This window comes from Triticum aestivum, chromosome 2B (genome assembly GCF_018294505.1).
Source record: "Triticum aestivum cultivar Chinese Spring chromosome 2B, IWGSC CS RefSeq v2.1, whole genome shotgun sequence".
NCBI classification, from domain to species: domain Eukaryota; kingdom Viridiplantae; phylum Streptophyta; class Magnoliopsida; order Poales; family Poaceae; genus Triticum; species Triticum aestivum.
Window position 1 is genome coordinate 565,209,802 of NC_057798.1, and position 14,324 is coordinate 565,224,125.

Genomic DNA, 14,324 nt, shown 5'->3' on the forward strand with positions numbered 1-14,324 from the left:
GTTCAGAGGGTGAAGTTATGTGTGTGAGAGAGAAAGATAAAAAAAGGGCAATTGACTGCATGTAGAGACAAACATATGTAGTGTGCATGATAGGAAGCAAGAGTGAGGGAGAGAAAAAAGGTTGACGGTGAAACAGATAAATAGAAACATAAAGATGCTAGCTAGTGTGCGTTAGAGATAGGAGTCGAGTGGACCAGAAGGCTGAGTTATGTGTGTGGTTGTGAGAAAGATAGAGAGAGGGTGCATGTGAGTCACATACAAACAAATATTAGAGAGAAATGAGATCCCGAGAGGCGGAGTTTTGTGTCTGCGAGAGAGAAAGATATTTCACAATGAGAGTGATAGCTAGAGAGACATATGAGGGAACGCAAGATATCTCTAGGGAGAGAGAGTGTGTGTGAGCGACATACAAGAGAACAGTGGAGAAATATGAGACCTTGGGATACAGAGTTTGTGTTTGTGTATGAGAAAGAGATATTCAAGAGGAAGAGTCGTAGGTTCTCATACCTAAGGAGCGAAAGACATCTCTGTATGAGGGGTGTGCGAGTGGCACACAGGGGAATAGTAGAGAGAAATGATACCCCGAAAGACAAAGTTTTGTGTTTGTGTGAGAGAAAGAGATTCCAAATGGAGAATCATAGTTAGAGACACATAGCATGGAGAGAGATATACTTAGAGGGAGATAGAGTGATGAAGGTCGAGGGAGAGAGTACCGTCAGTGTGTTACGAAGATAAAAGATCACTGTCGACATACGGGTAGCACGAGAGATACCCGAGAGATGATGGACGCGTATAGGCCTAGAGATATAGTCATATATAAGCATGAGTGATAGCTATATGAGACGAATATCTGGATTAAAGGGGATTCAAATATTTAAAGTGGAGATCACGACATCGATAATATCATAACGCAAATTGGTGTATCAAACATGCATATTCATTTGAATTTGGAGACACGTGTAATGTTATATAGTTTATCAATATTGGTGATCCATAGATTATTTAATTAGAAACAATGCATGGTTTATATGCAATTAATGTCTAAACAGGATTACACTATATGTTGCGTGTGTGAAACACATTATACATGTTTGAGAAGTAAAAAAACCGCATGAAACACACATTAATTGGAGACAGTTAGCGAGGAATGCATACATTTGATTTCAACATAAAGTGGTTTCAAATATTTGAAAATCCAAATTGATGAATACAGCCTTATGAATCTGAGATCATTTCATTTGTAAACCATATTTATGTATAAAGGGTGTTGTTCTTTCGAAAGTATATATAAAAAATGATGTATATAGAATTTTATTCCAATCGAAAATGGATCCCTCCCGGATAAAATAGAATACAAACGGGATTCGACTTGAGTTGGCACGGTAAACATGCACTCTACAGAATTTGAACAAAGCGAGGAAAGTCGCAGTAACCGCCCGAAACCAAAACCTGCGAGATGGAAATTACTACTACCTATCCCTACCACGCAAAGCCTATGTGCTTGATTTGTATAGGTTTTGATAGGGGTAGGTTTGTAATTTCACTCAAACATGACATAACCGCCTCTCACCTAGATTCATGCACGGTGGGCGCCAAAACACAGTGTGTCCTCGGCCGAAATCGACTCCCTCCCCGATTCATACACGGTGGGCGCCAAAAACAAACTCTCGTCGGCAAATATTCCGTGTATGCGAGATTACCGTCCTATCCCCAACCGACTAATATTGATGTGATGTAGCAAATTTGAAATGGGGGCTAAGTTTGTAAATTTCCTCGCATTTGAGACAAGCGCGCCCTGAAGACATGGTTCCCCCCTTCCTCTCTACCTCCATTTCCCCATTCGTACTCCGTGGGCGCCAAAACACCCTCTCCACCCCAGCCTCCTCCGTCCGCCAGCCCCATCCACCGCCGTCCTCCTCCACCATGCCGAAGCTAATACCCCGGCGGCGCTGTCCATTACAAGAGATCGACCTCTCTCATCCACGGCTTCGGACCGGGATCCTTGCATCCCGTCCTCTCACTTCATCCCCGCCGTCGTCCACCTTGTCGGCGCCGCTCCTACGACCGTCTCGTCCACCACGCCCCGCTGCCACCATCTACCCTCCTAGATCTGCTTCCACGCTGCCGACAGCCATCGCTACCGTAGCACCCTCAAATTCTCAGCATATGCATAAACGGCGCCGCACCAGAGGTGGTACTCTTTTGTATCTGCTCAACTTATTTATCGCAGCAAGAAAATAGATCGCCACTTCTTTACTCTGATTTCTTGTCCATCACTTACTTGCTAGTTGAAAGCAAACATTGGTTGCGAAGTTGCCGTTGTGCGGTTTGCACCTTCAGATCCGCCATGGCACGCTCAACACTATACTCCCAATCTTATGGTTTTCCCCTTTTATATTCCACACTAGTTAAATCACAGCAGGCTAAATTTTAAAATTGGGACAGACGATTTTTCAGAGCTCGCCGGAGTTCGCCGGTGCGAAGGAAGGGGCTCGGGTGGGGACGGTGGTTGTGGGGGGGGCTCACTGAACGAAGAAAACTCGATGCAAGTGGGGGCGGGGCGGGGGTGGTGGTGGCATAGGAACATAGGCGGTGGGGGCCGGTGGTCCGGCCAGCGGCCCATGTGGTGTTCTGTATGGGAAGAATCAGAAACGAGGAAGAAGAAGGGTTAGGAGATGTAGGATCTTCATCCAACCACCTGAAATGGTCGAGAGACAGCATGGAGTTGCATTCTTAATGTGCTCTGGTTCATCATGTGTTCGCACTGCGCAACGAACATTTTATTATCCAAAATCTGCTTGCTCTTCTTTAGCATGTTCCTCTTCCGTTCTTCTTTAATAACTACTCTCTCCGTTCCTAAATACAAATCTTTGTATAGATTCCACCATGGACTACATATGGAGCAAAATGAGTGAATCTACACTCTAAAATGTATCTGGATACATCTATATGTGATTCATAGTGGAAATCTCTACCAAGACTTATATTTTGGAACGGAGGGAGTATGATAGTAGTACAGTATGTTCCTTGTAGTGAAGATGAGCAGGGACATTTGCAGTGTAGAGGTCTATACGGTCGGTTGTGATGGACACTTTGAACTCTTCAGGCCTCTTTGATTAGTAGGATTTTGTAACATAGGAATAGGATTTGTAGTGGTCTGCCCACTTGAATCCTATAAGAATAGCAAGGAAATGCAGGGAGCTGTGTCGCCTTTGAGAGTTACACTGATATTAACAGTACCGCACCTTCAGTTGAAGAGAGCTGGTATCCGAAGCCTTTCTAGCCGTACCGGCAATACTAGGACATATATTCCAGCAAGTTCTACTTTGCTGATTTTACTCTGATGCTTATGGTTTTCCCGTTATATCTACACTATGATCTGTGTAGCTGCTTTGTGTCGCACTAGCAGTAGTCCACTCTTGAAGCTAAACACTGCAATGACTTACAAAATTGGCACCAAGGCATTGAGTGCCATTCTGGATGCAATGAAACTCATACGCTCCCCGCCTGTTGATTCTTGTTCAGAATATGATCCTAATGACTATTCTAACCTCGAGGAGGCAAAGGCAATGGCCTATCCTATTCACCCATCAAGGTGCATGTTCTAATTTGGCAAGGTTTTATTGATTGCGCGTATCTTGCATATGTTGTCTTGCATTTCTTCTACTTTGTTGCACCGCCATCGGCTTAGTTTACTCATCATATATGTCGAGATGCCATGCCCATCCATTATCAATACATATTGCATCAGACATCAAAAAGGAAGAGGGTGATTGCTGAACCTGAAGGAGCACCAGCAAAGTCCTTGAAAAACGTGGTGGTGCCGGAGAAATCAAACAGCACCCCACTTATATTGGTTGTACAACCAGTGACACAAAACGTAGAACCGACTCCAGCAGACTGTACCCATACTTCACTAGCCACACCACTAGCCCCACCACACAGTACCTACAATCCAGGAAAAGGTATACCGATTTAAGTTGCCATAGCACCAGCCGTACCACAGAAAAATCCCATTCCAGCAAAAAGTACAGCAATTCCACTGGTCGAAGACCTATCCCAACTGCAGAGACGGCCAATTCCTGCAGATTGGAACCCCATTCCAGTTATTCCCAGTTTAAAAGACAATGAATTCAATGTTGTTAGGGACTGCGTGCATATATTCCCATCACGGGAAGATTATAGTGAAGACAAACAACATTTTCACATCTTCCTGTCCAACTTACGTGTAAGTGCTATTATTCATGGTTATTATTTTCATGTTTTCTGCCGATTGAACACATCAATGATTTACATTACATTGTTGTAAGTAGGCGAGGGACAATCTGGATAGTCTTGACGAGCAAAGCTTGCTTGTGCTTTTCAAGTAAGCATTGCAGCAGTATCGGTGTTACCTAAGGAAATCACACTTTGATGGCAAGTCTATAAATGAATTTCGATGAAGTCTCCTGTGCTAAATTTAGAAGACATTGAATGGTAAAACCTTGTTATGCCGTGGTCTTGTTCCCAGGATGAGATACTGTCTATGAAATCACATGACAATTTGAACTTCTACTTTTCCGCATGTGCCTTACAGATCTTTTTTGTAGGAAATCTGCTCAAAGAAGAATTCCGGTTTGAAAAGAACGACAGGACATCGCAAATATGCTGCCTGCTGCTTTGCTCTTGTTAGTACTTGTTGTCCTATATCACTGTACTTGCATACATACCTGGTTCATTATGTGACAGCAGTATGCATGATAGCTTGCTTATCAATTGTTTGGTCCAAATTATTTGATCTGTATGAATGGTTACATTAGTGTAGAATATATCCAATGCCAATGAAATTTTTTAGCTCTACATTGTTCTTGTAAGTACTTGCTGTCCTTTATCAGTGTACTTATATTGATAGGTAGTTGTTCATGTACCATCACTCTGCAGCTTATTTTCCTTTGCCCTCCATTTTCTACACATCAGATCTATATTTACTCTTACCATAAGGTTGGATAACACCGATGGTACTGAAGAAGTTTAGTTGTGCATTGCTCTTGCCTGTACCTTTTGCCTGTATTGCTATACTTACATTTATAGCTCCTTGGTTATGTAGCATCACTCTTCATCTTATCTTAAATATTCTCCATTTTTTCTTATATTATCACATCTATATTTACTCTTAACAAAATGTAGAATAAAGGCAATGCTTATGAAGAAGATTTTGTGGTAAACTTCTTGAATTGCCCCCCCCCCATCAGCATGGACAAGGGCTTTATAGAGCATGTCTTCACCAATAATGTAAGTTTTTCCTTCTCAAGCCTTCAAACTTTTTGTGTATATTTGGTTAGGCAAGACTGCAATAGCTGTTTATTTTTGGTGTTTGCATCAAATTGCATGTTTAAAGTTTATTATGTAGTTCATAAACAAAAGTTTGTCCTTCTCAATTTAAGTTTTCAGTTGTACAACCAAGTTCCTTCTTCATACCATGTAAAACTAAACTATACAGAGCAAGTGATCTTCTTTTGCACTACATGTATGCTTCTATTCTTGATTCATAATCTAGTGGTGTGGTGAACCTACCCACTACAGCACAATGTCATATTCTGCAATGTATTAACTATGAACAATGTGAGATCATTCTACTATTATTTAAGCCGTCTCTTCATTTGCCAATCTGAAATGGGATAAATTGACAACACACTAACCATTGATACTTATGAGTTCTTGATCTGTAATCCAGTGGTGTCGTGAAGCTGCCAACTCCTTCACAATGTCATTTCCTGCCATGTCTTCACCTGAACAATACCATATTGTGTTAATGCAATTTTAAACTATGTCACTTTATTCGCCAGTAAGAAATGTGATGAATTGTCAGCATTGATACTTTTATGTGCAAAACCTGTCATCCGTCTGCTTGTTTATCTTTTAGAGTGAGGAGGATATAAGTGTTAAACAAGCGCAGTCTCATCAGCTTGCTCAGCTGCTTGCGCTGCAGCTCCCCAGCAGGGCTAACCTTTCTTGAACTCTATTGAAGTGCTTCCGGTTTTGTATATTATTTTGTCGGCGTGTTTATTTGCACTGGTGGCGATCTTTGATGCCCAGTGTATGTAATCTGCTTTCTGCTTATGCTTTATTGTCATAGTGGCGAACTTTGATGCCCAGTGGATGTAATATGCCATAATTTCTTTATTGTATAGTCTAGGTTTTTTCCTATTCACGATGTTGTAGTTATTTTGCCGTATATATATCCTGTCTTCGCAGTAAACCGGCCAAACCGTAAAACTACGGTACATAATTGGGCTGTCATGCAATCAGGATGTATTATCCGCATCATCGGCCCCGTCATCTTGGTCCGTTAAAAGGCCTTAATGTAAACTGGCCCACTAGTAGATTCGGGCCTTTAATTGGCCGAGTAAACCGCCAGCCCTCTTTTCGCAAGAAAACTCAACGGGCTTTTAGAAGGCTGAGAAGTAGGTTGGGCATGAAACGTGTCGAACAGCTCACGGGCCGGCAGCAGCCCGAAATGGACCTAGGCCCATGATTGTGCAAATCAAATCACGGGCTTTTAATAGGCCAAAATTGTCTCGGTCCTTGTTTGGCCCAATCAGATTATCGGCTGCGAGTAGGCCAAATCCAATATGGGCCATAGTTTAGCCCAAAGCCTCTTAAAGGGATGGACCTGATCTGGGCCGTAATTTGGCCCAGAACATGGTAGGCTTTTAACCGGCCGGATCTCAAATGGGCCCTTATTAGGCCCGGAACGTGGCAGGCAATTAATGGACCGGATCAAATATGGGCCGTCATGTGGACCAAAACTTGGCAGCCAGTTAATGGGCCGGCCTACTAGGGTCCTCAAAATCTTGTGGGCCTATAGATGGGCCGGCCCATTAATGTCGGCGAAATCTCATGGGCCTTTAGCTGGGCCTAGGGACAAATGACTTTCTTGTTGACAAAAGCTATCCACTTTTAGTACTTCACATTTTATTCATAGTTTTATTCTCGCAAAGTACTCGTAGTTTTATTCTTGCAAAATATTTTCATACTTGTTTTAGGTAAAGCAAACATCAAGTGTGCGTAGAGTTGTATCGGTGGTCGATAGAAGTTGAGGGAATATTTGTTCCGCCTTTAGCTCCTCATTGGGTTCGACACTCTTATTTATCGAAGAAGGCTATAAATGATCCCCTATACTTGTGGGTTATCAAGACCTTTTTCTGGCGCCGTTGCCGGGGAGCAATAGCGTGGGGTGAATATTCTTGTGTGTGCTTGTTTTCTTTATCACTAAGTAGTTTTTATTTCCTGTTCTAAGTTGTTCTCTATATTTAGTTATGGATATGGAACACAAAACACCCAAAAAATTAGTTGTACTTGCTACTCATGGAGATGAGGAACCTCCTAAAACCCTCGATGCTTGTTATGTGAAAAATAATATGCACTATTTTGATAATCCTGAGAAACCCCCATTCAAGTTGATAATGGGAGTAATGTTGGATCAACGTGAATACTTTAGGGATTATTGTTTGACACAAAAAGGGAAACTTTTATGAGATCAAATTCATCTGTTCCATTGGTATGCTATGCAATTATGCTTGAGATATGATTATACTTGTTGCTCTAGGATGAATGCTCCACACCTTCCCTTTTCATGCAAATTGAATGATAATGAAACCTTGGCTTCTTATGCCAATGGTATATATGATTACTATGATGTGGAATGAATAGAAGAATTTGTTGCTTTTAAGGGTGCTTATGAAATTGAATCTATGTTTATAAAGTTTGAAGATTTTGATGATTCAATTTATAGACCTGAAAATTTTGCTATCCTTAAATATTGCCATGATAACTACAAATACAATTCCGATATGTTTATCGAGAAAGTCTCCGCTGTCCAAGAAGAGACTAATATTTTGCAGGAGTCTATGGAAGAAGGAATTGATGAAATTGTGAGCTCATTGGATGAAAAAGATGATGAGGAGAGCAAAGAACAAAAGGAGGACGAGCGGATTAGCTACCCGTACCCACCTTCTAATGAGAGTAACTCTTCAACTCATACATTGTTTAATGTCCCTTCGTTCTTACCAAAGGATGAATGCTATGATAATTGCTATGATCCCATTGATTCGTTTGAAATATTCCTTTTTGATGAACTTGATGCTTGTGGCCAAGATGCCAATATGAATTATGCTTATGGAGATGAATTTTCTATTGTTTATTATGTTAAGAATGAAATTGTTGCTATTGCACCCACTCATGATAGTCCTATTATCTTTTTGAATTCTCCAAACTACACTATATCGAAGAAGTTTGTTCTTATTAAGGTTGCACATGATAACTTTGATGAATATAATATGCATGTGCTTGCTACTCCTACTTGCAATTATTATGAGAGGAACTACATCTCCACCTATTTATGTTTCCAACACGATGAAATTGCAAGAAACTACTTATACTATGTATTGGCCTTTACTTGATGTGCATGAATTGTTCTTTTATGACATGCTGATGCATAGGAAGAGAGTTAGACTTCATCATTTCTTGATATATGTTGCTTTGTGCTCACTACTAAATGCCAAATCATTGTTAATTAAAATTGGCTTTGATATACCTTGGGATCCGGGTGGATTCATTACTTGAGCACATATGCCTAGCTTAATGGCTTTAAAGAAAGCGATGCCAGGGAGACAACCCAGAAGTTTTAGAGAGTCATTTATTTCTGTTAAGTTTTGTGTGGATGAAGTGTTCAAAGATCAAGGAGGTCTCGATATGAGGAGAAGGAGGAGAGGCAAGATCTCAAGCTTGGGGATGCCCAAGGCACCCCAAGTAAATATTCAAGGAGACTCGAGCGTATAAGCTTGGGGATGCCCCAGATGGCATCCCATCTTTCTTCAACAAGTATCGGTATGTTTTCGGATTCGTTTTGTTCATGTGTTATGTAAAAATCTTGGAGCGTCTTATGCATTTAGTTTTCATTTTTCTTTTATGCACCATGCTAGTATGAGATAGTCCATGGTTGATTTATAGAATGCTCATTGCACTTCACTTATATCTTTTGAGTATGGCTTTATAGAATGCTTCATGTGCTTCACTTATATCATTTGAAGTTTGGATTTCCTGTTTCTCTTCACATAGAAAACCGATGTTCGTAGAATGCTCTTTTGCTTCACTTATATTTGTTAGAGCATGATCTTTTGTAGAAAGAATTAAACTCTCTTGCTTCACTTATATGTATTTAGAGAGTCAACAGGAATTGGTCAATTGCATGGTTAGTCATGAAATCCTACATAAAACTTGTGGATCACTGAATATGATATGTTTGTATCCTTGCAAAAGTTTTGCGATATAGAGATGGAATATGTGGGAAGTACTAGTAAACGGTTGTGGTTAGTAAGAATATTGGTGTTAAGGTTTGTGATTCCCAAAGCATGCACGTATAGTCTCTCGTTATGCTATGAAAGTTGGAGCCCAATTTATCCTTGATTGTCGATCTTTGTGTGAAGGTCGGGGCGCGTGATGGTTAACTCCTACAAACCTCCCCCCTAGGAGCATGCATAGTATTACTTTGCTTCGAGGGCTAATAAACTTTTGCAATAAGTATATGAGTTCTTTATGACTAATGTGAGTCTATGGATTGTGTGCACTCTTACCTTTCCGCAATTTTCTAGCCTCTATGGTACCGTGCATTGCCCTCTCCCACCTCGAGACGTGGTGCAAACTTTGCAGGTGCATCCAAAGCCTGTGATATGGTATGCTCTATCACACGTAAGCCTTATTATATCTTCCTCAAAACATCCACCATACCTACCTACTATGGCTTTTCCATGGCCATTCCGAGATATATTGCCATGCAACTTCCACCGCTCCCATTTGATGACTTGAGCATTCTTTTTCATATCATGATCGTAAGATAGCTAGCATCATATTTCCATCGCTTGTCCGTTTTTTGATATCGTTGTTATGCTAGATCATTGCACATCCTGGTACACTGCCAGAGGCATTCATATAGAGTCATATTTTGGTATAGGTATCGAGTTGTAATTTTTATTTCTTTTGAGTTATGAGTAAATAGAAGTGTGATGATCATCATTTTTAGAGCAGTGCCCCAGTGAGGAAAGGGTGATGGAGACTATGATTCCCCCCACAAGTCAGGATGAGACTCCGGTCAATGAGAGAGAAAAAAGAGAAAAGAGAAAAAGGAAAAAAAGAAAAAAAAGAAAAAGAGAAAAAATAAAATGAAAAGAAAAAACAAACAAAGAGAGACGGGGCATTGTTAGTATCCTTTACCACACTTGTGCTTCAACGTAGCACCATGTTTTTCATATAGAGAGTCTCATATGTTGTCACTTTCATATACTAGTGGGAATTTTTCATTATAGGATTAGATGCACACCCACTTAGTTTTCATATGGAGTTTTCATACACTTATAGCTCTTAGTGCATTCGTTGCATGGCAATCCCTACTCCTCGCATTGATATCAATTGATGGGCATCTCCATAGCCTATTGCTTAGCCGCGTTAATGTGAGACTTTCTTACTTTTTTGTGTTCTCTATATTTACCCCTATCATCATACTCTATTCCACCGGTAGTGCTATATCCATGGCTCGCGCTCATGTATTGCGTAAGGGTTGAAAAAGCTGAAGCGTGTTAAAAAGTATGAACCAATTGCTTGGCTGACACGGGGGTAGTACATGATTTATACTTCGTGTTAAGAAGACAGAGCATGACAAGACTATATGATTTTGTAGGGATAGCTTTCTTTAGCATTGATATTTTGAAAGATATGATTGTTTGTTGGGATGCCTGAGTATTGATGTCTTTATGTCAAATTATAGACTATTGCTTTGAATCACTTATGTCTTAATATTCATGCCATGACTAGATATATGATCAAGTTTATGCTAGGTAGAATTCCACATCAAAAGTTATCTTCTTTATCATTTACCTACTCGAGGACGAGCAGGAATTAAACTTGGGGATGCCGATGTGTCTCCGTTGTTTCTATAATTTATTATTGTTTCATGCCAATACTATTCAACTTTTACATACTTCTGGCAACTTTTTATATGATTTATTTGGACTAACTTACTTATCCAGTGCCCAGTGCCAGTTCCTATTTGTTGCCTCTTTTTGTATCGCAGAAAATCTATATCAAGCGAAGTCCAGACGTGATGCAACTCCACGGAGAATTATTTTGGAATATTTGTGATTTTTGGGAGTTGGAAACACCGCAAACGGAGGCCCAGATGGACCACGATACACTAGGGCGCGCCCCAGGCCCCTAGTGCATGGTGGTGGGTTGTGCTCACCTCGTACGTCGGTTGGAGCTCTACTTCAAGCGCAAGGAAGCTTATATCAGGAAAAAAATCATGTAAAAAGATCAGCGCAATCAGCGTTATGGATCTCCGGGAATATAAGAAACGGTTTTCGGCCAGATCAGGGGAGCGCGAAACAGAAGAGAACAGAGAGGGAGATCCAATCTCGAAGGGGCTCCTACCCCTCTGCCGCCATGGAGGCCATGGACCAGAGGGGAAACCCTCCTCCCATCTAGGGGGGAGGCCAAGGAAGAAGAAGAATGAGGGAGATCTCTCCCCCTCTCTCCCAGTGGTGCTCGAGTGCCGCCGGGGCTAGGATCGTGACAACGATCCTTATCGACAATCTTGCTACCGTCATCACCAACTCTCTCCCCCTCTATGCGGCGGTGTAACAGCCCTTCTCCCCGCTATAATCTCTACTTGAACATGGTGCTCAACTCCATATATTATTTCCCAATGATCTATGGTTATCCTACAATGTTTGAGTAGATCCGTTTTGTCCTATGGGTTAATCGTGATCTTGGTTGGTATGATTGTATATTTTATTTATGGTGTTGTCCTACGGTGCCCTCCGTCTCGCGCAAACGTGAGGGCCCCCGCTGTAGGATGTTGCAATATGTTTATGGTTTGCCAATGGTGGGTTGCAAGAGTGACAGAAGCTTAAACCCGAGTAGGTGGGTCATGGAGTATGGGAGTAAAGAGGACTTGATACTTAATGCTATGGTTGGGTTCCATGACCTTAATGATCTTTAGTAGTTGTGGATGCTTGCTAGAGTTCTAATCATAAGTGCATATGATCCAAGTAGAGAAAATATGTTAGCTCATGCCTCTCCCTCATATAAAATTACAAGAATGATTACCGGTACTTGTTATCGATTTCCTAGGGACAAATTACTTTCTTGTGGACAAAAGCTATCCACTTTTATTACCTCGCATTTTATTCGTAGTTTTATTCTCGCATAGTACTCGTAGTTTTATTCTTGCAAAAAGTTTCATACTTATTTTAGTTAAAGCAAACGTCAAGTGTGCGTAGAGTTGTATCGGTGGTCGATAGAACTTGAGGGAATATTTGTTCCGCCTTTAGGTCCTCATTGGGTTCGACACTCGTATTTATCGAAGAAGGCTACAAATAATCCCCTATACTTCTGGTTTATCACGCCTCCACGATCAGATCGCAGAAACGTTATTTTCCTGTTAAGATGATTCTCTACTTCACTTTGAAATTATTTGAACTTTTAAAATGTTTTAGACTTGTGTTTCATTAAGTGGATATACCCATATCTGCTCAAATCATCCATGAAGTTCAGAAAATAATGATACCCGCTGCATGCTTTAACACTCATTGGACCGCATACATCGGTATGTATTGTTTCCAATAAGTCATTGGCTTGCTCCATTGTTCCGGAGAACGGAGTTTTAGTCATCTTTCCCATGAGGCATGATTCGCAAGTGCCAAATGATTCATAATCAAGTGACTCCAAAAGTCCATCTGCATGGAGTTTCTTCATGCGCTTTACATCAATATGACCTAAACGGCAGTGCACAAGTATTTTGCACTATCATTATCAATTTTGCATCTTTTGGCATCAATATTATGAATGTGTATCACTACGATCGAGATTCAACAAACCATTCACATTGGGTGTAAGACCATAGAAGGTTTTATTCATGTAAACAGAATAACAATTATTCTCTGACTTAAGTGAATAATTGTATTGCAATAAACATGATCTAATCATATTCATGCTCAACGCAAAAACCAAATAACATCTATTTAGGTTCAACACTAATCTCAAAGGTAGAGAGAGTGTCCGATGGTGATCATATCAACCTTGGAATTGCTTCCAACACACATCATCACCTCACCCTTAACTAGTCTATATTTATTCTTCAACTCCTATTTCGAGTTACTAATCTTAGCAAGTGAACCGATATAAAATATACATGGGTTATTACGAACACTAGTAAGGTGCACATCAATAACATGTATATCAAATATACTTTCGTTTACTTTGCCATCCCTCTTATCCGCCAAGTATTTGGGGTAGTTTCACTTCTAGTGACCATACCTTTGTAGTAGAATCACTCATTTTCAGGCTTAGGTCCAGTTTTGGGCTTCTTCATGGGAGTGGCAACTTGCTTGCCATTCTTCTTGAAGTTCCCTTTCTTTCTCTTTGCCCTTTTTCTTGAAACTAGTGGTATTGTCAATGCTACCTCTTGAGCATGCGTTGATTTTTCCCTTGAAGAGGAAAGGGTGATGCAGCAAAGTAGCGTAAGTATTTCCCTTAGTTTTTTAGAACCAAGGTATCAATCCAGTAGGAGGCTCCTCAAAAGTCCCACGCACCTACACAAACAAATAAGAACCTCGCAACCAATGCGATAAAGGGCTTGTCAATCCCTTCACGGTAACTTGCGAAAGTGAGATCTGATAGAGATAATAAGATAAGATAAATATTTTTGGTATTTTTTATGATATAGATTGGAAAATAAAAGATGCAAATAAAAGTAGATTGAAAGCTTATATAATAAAAGATAGACCCGGGGACCATAGGTTTCACTAGTGGCTTCTCTCAAGATAGCATAAGTATTACGATGGTGAACAAATTACTGTCGAGCAATTGATAGAAAAGTGCATAGTTATGAGATTATCTAGGCATGATCATGTATATAGGCGTCACGTCCGCAACAAGTAGATCGAAACGATTCTGCATCTACTACTATTACTCCACACATCGACCGACTCCTGCCTGCATCTAGAGTATTAAGTTCATGAAGAACAGAGTAACGCATTAAGCAGGATGACATGATGTAGAGGGATAAACTCATGCAATATGATATAAACCCCATCTTTTTATCCTCGATGGTAACAATACAATACGTGCATTGCCACCCCTGCTGTCACTGGGAAATGACACCGCAAGATTGAACCCAAAGCTAAGCACTTCTCCCATTGCAAGAAAGATCAATCTAGTAGGCCAAACCAAACTGATAATTCGAAGAGACTTGCAAAGATAACTTAATCACACATAAAAGATTTCAGAGG